Source organism: Pangasianodon hypophthalmus, chromosome 6, assembly GCF_027358585.1.
Source record: "Pangasianodon hypophthalmus isolate fPanHyp1 chromosome 6, fPanHyp1.pri, whole genome shotgun sequence".
Taxonomy (NCBI): domain Eukaryota; kingdom Metazoa; phylum Chordata; class Actinopteri; order Siluriformes; family Pangasiidae; genus Pangasianodon; species Pangasianodon hypophthalmus.
This window is the reverse complement of record NC_069715.1, coordinates 17,459,638-17,465,637: the sequence shown is the minus strand read 5'-3', so window position 1 is coordinate 17,465,637 and position 6,000 is coordinate 17,459,638.

Genomic DNA, 6,000 nt, shown 5'->3' with positions numbered 1-6,000 from the left:
GAAATGTTGGTCTCAATGATAAATTTAAATGTTTTCATTTCTAACACCTGCTTGAAGATTCATTTTGCTTTTGCCTGAAAATTGGAGTCCTCCAATATCTATTAATGATATACCACATATGCTGTTCCTTATATTTAGCATCATTCCTGTAATTTCTAATAAGTTTTTTTTTTGGTCTCTCCATGAATTGTGGATTATTCCTGTAATTTCTAGTAATATAGTTCTTTAATACATCTGTGCAATATCCCTGTAATAGCTGATTGCATTACTCTTTTTTTTTTTCTCTCTGTATTCCTCATTATTCCTGTAATTGCTGATTACATAACTCTCTGTTCTCCCTGTATTTATCAATATTTTTATAGTTGTCTTGTTGTTGGCTTGTGTTTTCTCTGTAATTTGCAATAATAATCCAATAGTTTTTCATGGCTTGCATATGGCTTTCTCTGTATTCACTACTTTTTTTTGTAATTATGTTTTGGCACTGATATCACCTTAAGCATTTTTTTTTTTGGTGCAAATATTCTATGCAATTTTTTTTTGTAAGCCTTTCGCCATTGAGTCTTGAATTAGATGGATGGAGATGGATGTACCACATGGTTCCGCATTATGCACTGCAGGGAAACTTCAATACATATAGAACTTTCAGGTGTTGTATTTATAAATGATACAGGCAGCAGATCAAATTGTCCTGATTCCTCAATTGGAAACTGTAGCAATCTTTGTCATGTCTTCTAAATGGAAGTCATCACAGCAGTACCTGTGCCTTCGTTATTAGACATGCCATCTGGTGTTCTGCAGTGTGAATCAAAATAACCAAACCTTCCTGAACAATCTCTGAACAAATGCTATACACATGGCTCCATAAACCAGCAGTGCATCACTCACATTATCTCTGAGACATTACAGTGTATTTTCAAGGCTTTCATACCTGCCAATAGCTGGTGTATCTCTTAGAAATCCAAACCTCTGTGGATCTTTAAGGTTGTTGTAGCATTGTGAGTTTGTCTCAACCGAGGTTTTCTCAACCGTCCTTTGCTCTGCATTGTTTGTTTAACACCAATGTACACAGCATCACATTTTTGTAAAATGTGGTCAAATCTAAAATATGCAGTTCAGTACAATCATTGTGCACTACGAGAAACATCAACGAGTTGCAACTGGTGGCCTCTAGAGTAAATACTGTACCTTGGATCGCTTTGACAGGGGGATGCGACAACCGACAGCACATACGGGTTTACACCACTCATACCTGACACCGAGTTGGTACATGAGCCAAAAGAAGCTTCTACCTTTCTGCGGTGATTCTGGGCTTCACTCCTCTTTCCTTTTCTTGGCATGGTGATGTTTCAACACAGGGTTTTAAAGACACACATAGATATATTTGTATATAAATATAACAGTGTTTTATTATAGTTAATGCTTGTACACAGATCACTACAGGGACAACAATCACACTTAAGAAGCAAGTATAATTTAATAAAAGTACTTATCAATACAATCAATTGGTCAAAGTCAAAAAAACTGTATGTACTTGCAAAAAAAACAGAACACCAACTAATTCAACTTTAAAATACCTTAAGTGTCAAGGTAATGTCTATTATGCGATTAATTACACAGTAAAGATAAATATGTGATATACAAGACTACAGAAACTTAATGTAATGCTAAACACAGATGATCTTACCCAAAATAGTTTACTGATTTATGGAATGTCACCCAGAGGTAATCTCTATTATTGTAAAACTAGAGACTCAATCAATGTAACAGCTAAACAGGTGATTTGCCAACGTAGTCCTTGAATCAGTAGTCCTTCTTGAAGAAAACAGAGGCCCCCTTTTTCTGGAACTGTAGCTGTATTTGTAGCTGTATCTGCATATGTGGTTTCTGGCTTTTTTTTTTTTTTTTTTTTTTTTTTTGACGTGTTTGCAAGCAGTTTGGGTGCATTTGTAAGTTTGCATTGATATCTTGAAGTAGGGGTGTGTTTGGGGTGAGAGCAAGCAGAGCAGCAGTGTTTGGGGATGCCAGGCCAGTTATTTTGTCAATTGATGAAGAGAAAGAATAGAATGCCACAGAGCTAGAGGTTTAAGCAAGATAAAAGTTTAAGCAAAAAATAAATATAAAGGTGTTGACAGGACAGGACAGATCAGGATAGACACACACAGAGGAAAAAAAGAGCATGTTAATGACATTCTTAAGAGGACAAACTGTAACATTAACTTAATTAAAAGAGTACTAAATAGTGCAGCACAGTGTAATAATCAGACAGATCTAAATTCAAATACTCTGGAATTGTCAAATAGTCAAAAAAAATTAGGTTGCAGTTAAACTGAATGGCTTTTAAAAGAGCCTATGGGAGTGGGTTCTGATGGGCAGTAACACAGTCTGGATGTTGACTGCTGTTTACAGGCAAGGAAAATGGAGAAAAAGAAGAAAAAAGATCAGTGATTTCAGATAATCACTGAATATTACACAGATCTGTATGAATGGACAGAAGAACTTGGATGGTGCAGAAGAACTTTATATAGTTATTAAAGAAAAACTATTATGGACTTGTAATCATTCTACTATCATCCTATTTAGGACTGGCTGGAAGAAGAAATCACTGAATATCTGAGTCAAATATTATATAGGTCTTTATAAATGTTCAGAATAACTTAATACAGTCATTAAAGAAATATTGTTATACAGTAAACAATGTTATGACCATGTCACATCTGAAATACACTTAGATCTGGAAGTATTTGGACAGTGACAGAGTTTTTGTGATTTTGCCTTTATACACCACCACAATGGATTTGAAATAAAACAATCAAGATGTGATCAAAGTGTAGACTTTCAGCTTTATTTTAAGAGGTTCCACAAAAATATGGCATTTACCATTTAGGAATTACAGCCATTTACGCAAAGTACTTCCATTTTCCATTTTGGACAAAGTGACAATTGCAAATATAACCATAATTTTAATACTTGGATGAAAATCCTTTGCAGTCAATGACTGCCTGAAGTCTGGAGCCCATGGACATCACCAAGTTTCCACTGTGTTTCCTCCCTGGAGATGCTTTGCCAGGCCTTCACTGCAGCCACCTTCAGTTGCTGCTTGTTTGTGGGTCTTTCTGCCTTCAGTCTTGTCTTCAGTAAGTGAAAAGCATGCTCTATTGGGTTGAGATCAGGCGACTGACTTGGCCATTGAAGAATATTCCATTTCTTTGCCTTCAAAAAGTCTTGAGTTGCTTTCGCAGTATGTTTAGGGTCATTATCCACCTGCACTGTGAAGCAGCGTCCTATCAGTTTTGTAGCATTTGGCTGAATGTGAGCAGAGAGTATAGCCCCTATATACTTCTTTCAGCAGTCACATCATCAATAAACACCAGTGAGCCATTTCATTGGCAGCCATACATGCCCATGCCATAACACTTCCTCCACCATGTTTGACACATGATGGTATACTTTGGACCATGAGCTGTTCCCATCATTCTGGTACAAGTTAATCTTGGTTTCATCAGTCCAAAGAATCTTATTCCAGAACATGGGAGGCTTTTTTTAGATGTTTTCTGGCAAAGTCTAATCTGGCTTTCCTGTTCTTGAATGTTACCAGTTGTTTGCACCTCGTTGTAAACCCTCTGTATTTACATTCATGAATGCATCTCTTGATTGTAGATTTTGACAATGATACGCCTACCTTCTCCAGAGTATTCTTTACTTCTGTTGATGTTGTGAAAGGGTTTTTCTTCACCAAGGAAAGGATTCTGCGATCATCCACTTTAGTTGTCTTCCATGATCTGCTGCTGCCAAATGCCAACTCAATACCTGATATCAACTCCAGACCTTTTATCTGCTTCATTTGTCTTGAAGTAATGAGGGAATGGACCACACCCGGTCAATTAAGAACCAAAAGGCGCTTTCCAGAGTGGTTAGGACAGAGGAGAAGGCCATCAGGACTTCTCTCCCCCGCATCTCAAGCATATACAACCAGCGATGCAAGACCAGGGCTAGGAGGATTGTCAAAGACTTTCACCACCCTGGGCACAGTCTCTTCTCAGTGCTCCCATCAGGGAAGCATTACCAGATCCTGAGGACCAACACATTGAGACTCAGGAGGAGTTTCTACCCTGAGGCAATCCAGCTACTGAACGAGGACACTTGACGGAGTCTGCATATTCCTATGACACACACATACTAAACATTTTTTGCACACTATATAATATATGTATACACTGTACAGCTCTGTATATTTGCTTTTGAACATATTCTATTTATATATTTATATTCTATATACATTACATTCCTCTATAAGCTGCTAAATTTTTATTATATAGTCTACTATATTGATTACATTGTTTTTATTATGTATATCTAGTTCGTTGTTGGTTCTGTTCATTGTTGCACTGTGGGACGTAGAACTAAGGAAAAACATTTCACTACATTACATCACATGTATGTAATATGTCAGATACATATTACATACATGTAATATGTATGTAATATGTCAGATACATATTAAATACATATTACATGTATGTAATATGTATCTGACAAATAAAGAACCTTGAATATTTATAATGATAGCTTTTATTAATATTTTCACAGAATAATAAAAACCATCCTTATATGTAAGTGTAGGCTATTTTATCAACCCAAATTGTCAAATTGTTTTTTTACTTTTAAACACAAAATAGTAATTTGGCCTTTTATTTCATCTCGCCTTACATAACCTTTGTTTTTAGAATTGCGAATTATGAAATAAAGTAAAGCTTTTATCCACCTTTTTCCTTCGCCCATTGACACTTTGCGCAAATTATGGGAATCACACTATGACAGAGCTTATAAAGGACAACATCAGCATACCCGTCCCTTCCTTAATAGAAGAATGGGAGGACGATTTTAAAAAGTGGCCGCGGCTAACTTACAGTAGCATATTTAGCTATTTTATTGATTCAGTTGCTTGTGACGGTAAGGCAGTGAGCAATTTGAAGAGCTTGTAGGTTTACCAGTACCTTCACAGTAATAAAGTTGGTTGTGTGTTACTTAAGAATGTGGGAAATGATCTTGTGTACTTAAAATCTGATGTAGAGCCAAGTCAAAGCCTGAACGTTTCACACCGTAAAGCTTTAGCGTCGTCAGGTGTCATACAGACTGCGGGGTGCTCTTATTGTCACGCAGCTGCAATACTGTGGAAGGTCAGTAAATTAAGGATAAAAAAAGATGATGATTATTATTATTAGTAGTAGTAGTATTATCTGAGCTCTACTAGTGTTTTATAGGTACAGCCCTAGGAGGAGTCCACCTTAACTTTAGGTCTGTGTCTGTAGCATTCTTCTTTAAGTCACAAATTAAGTTTTGCCTGGTTGTAAGTGCAGCCACGAACAGCACATGTTGTTCCAGAGTGTTGTAATGACATTTTAACATATACTCGCCTGAAGCAACAGTGTTCGTTTTTTACACGCATGAATCGCGACATAAATGACACCTGCTGCCATCAGAGCAAGCCGGTCAACGTTGCACCTCTACTTCCGCTGGATGTTGTACCCTTAATCGTTTTTACAACAGCGCCCCCAGGAAAAGGGTGGATAGTGTTTGTACTTTGTAGTGGAAATTACTTCCTTCCTTATTTAGTATATTAGTTCATAATTAATATTTGAGGTTTGGGTAGTCGTATTTTTTTTAGATGAGCGCTCAGGAGCATCTCTAGAGACGCTCATGGTCATCCATAAACTATGGTTAGCGAAAAGGAAGCTTAGAAAACTGTAAAATAATAACAAAGAATGCTGTTTATTTGAAGAACATGTTAAATAGATTTTTGCCACTGAGTTTATTATTTTCAGTTTGAGTGTTTTTCTTACTGCTTATTGTATACTTTTGTTCATTTTTTGAGAAGATAGGTTCAATAATTTTGGCACAAATTTAATCCAGACGAATGATGAGTTGAGACGGATGCAAATGCAGTTAAAACGTTTTATTAGAGGGGCAGGCAGACAAATCCTAAACGTGAATCAAGCTCGT